The sequence below is a fragment of the Brassica napus genome, assembly GCF_020379485.1.
Source record: "Brassica napus cultivar Da-Ae chromosome C2 unlocalized genomic scaffold, Da-Ae chrC02_Random_4, whole genome shotgun sequence".
In the NCBI taxonomy this organism is placed as follows: domain Eukaryota; kingdom Viridiplantae; phylum Streptophyta; class Magnoliopsida; order Brassicales; family Brassicaceae; genus Brassica; species Brassica napus.
The window spans coordinates 1-2,024 of NW_026014171.1; the positions used below are offsets into that span (position 1 = coordinate 1).

General features: G+C 34.2%; 1 pseudogene; it reads left to right on the plus strand.

Moving 5' to 3' along the window:
• Nucleotides 1-982: 982 nt before the first annotated feature.
• LOC125594631 lies at nucleotides 983-1,664 on the plus strand (annotated as a pseudogene).
• Nucleotides 1,665-2,024: the final 360 nt, after the last annotated feature.

The window sequence follows — 2,024 nt, forward strand, 5'->3', positions numbered from 1 at the left end:
AATATATATAGTATATAAATCTATTTTTAGATAAATTCGGGTACCGAATACTTCGGTTCAGATTCAGATTTGGTTCTCTAAATAAAAACTTGAATTAATTCGAATATTTAATCAATTTTGGTTCGGTTTGGGTACTATATTTTCGGATCGGTATCGTTTCTTTCTTCGGATTCATTTTGTCAAACCCTAATAATTACATGAAAAACAAATATCAACATATTTTCAAAATAAACATCCGCGCAGGCGCGCGGATCAAATTCTAGTTAGATTTTAAAACTCGTTTAAACATAAGACATAAACCTTATTGCACCTTTTGTTGCATGTTGTTTATTCATTTAGATCTCTCTAAGCACGTTACTGGAGTCTCATTCAGCAACAGACCGTATGAACCTATCTGGAATGCTACTCAACCTTAAAACAGTCCTAATAAGTTTCCATTTTCTTGAGTTTTGAGACAAATCTTGTAGCAATGTTACGTACGTCTTTGTCTTGAAGATGTATGGCTAAAACTCATCTTTCTTAATCAGACACAGCGTGGAACACGTTATTTCTAGAGTTGTGTGTTTTGCTGAATATAAATCCAAGTTGAAGAATGCAGATTTCAAACAGAAGAAGAGGCAATGTATAGTCATGATATGAAGAAACCTCTAAATTTCTACATGGTAACTGTATTTTCTTCCTTTTTTTTGTTTCGTTTCTGACAATATACTGTTGTGACTTCATTTCCTTCTTCCTTGCCTAAGTATTATGATCGATGAGTGTTGTTGATATACAGGTTGATGCATTCACTGACTCAGCCTTCAAGGGAAACCATCCAAAACCATATATTTAAGATTGAATCCAACTTAACTTTCTAACCACATTTGAATGTGTTAACACTAAAATGTTTTATGAATTAGATATCCGGTCTTAAATAAACAAAAGCTCGCTCCAATGCTGTCTAGTTGTTAGGATCTTCATGATCATGACCTTGTGACTCAAGCTCAACATTAGCATCTGCTCACACTGTCTTCTCAACGGACTGGTTGGTTCTTCTGAGACGGTTGAGTTTTCTACTCACTCAGGGATTCTAACTGATATTGTGAAGCCAAATTAAGGATCTTTCTTCATCGAACTGAAATTCCCTGTGATTACAACTTGCGAGTACAGCTCAAATGATTTCTCCACTTCTCTAAAGCCTTGAACGGAGCTACCATTGTTGATGTTAGAGGAACTGCAACAGATACACACTTGTCTCTAAACCAACTACAACAGATAGAATCATGGTTATTACGCATTCACACAAATAAATAATTCCTTACATTATGTTCCCTCTCATTGAGTTACAACCAAAAACTGATGATATCATGAAAATGCCCTGTAAAAGTGATGATTGTTACCGCTGCTGCTCCTCAAGGATCTCCTTAATGATTTCTGCAGTAGACTCTTTGCTCCTAAAATAGGGGTCACTGAGGTTAAGAAACTAACATGCATTTACATGGCAGCAGCTTTGATCAACTCTCACCTTCTTACTTACATCTCTAAGCCTTTTCTATTCAGGACTCTGCATGTGGAAGTGCACATTGTTCATTAGCACATTACTGGAGCCTCAAGATAAACAAATGAATTTCTTACTGAAGGTTCATTACGATAAGGAGAAACAGAGGGTCCGCAGGAGTATTTAATAATGATAACCGACACTGATGTTTGGGGAATTCTCTCGAATAGCCATTTTAAAATTTTATGTCACAAAATAGACTTCAACTAAGAAAATGACCAAGATAACTCTTTTTGTTTTGAAAATTTTAATATTTAGTTTTTATTTTTAAAATTTGAAATATTATCCCCAAAACCCACCTCTTAACACTAAATCATAAGTCTAGATTAGTTAACCGTAGGGTAAAAATACCCTTTAATAAAATTTATTTGGTCATTTTCTTTATTGAGCGCTATTTTTGTGACAAAAACTTAAAAATGACTTAGGAAATTTTTCTTATTGTTCAACAAGTTTGGCAACAACGTATCAAATCTCAACTTCATGAATT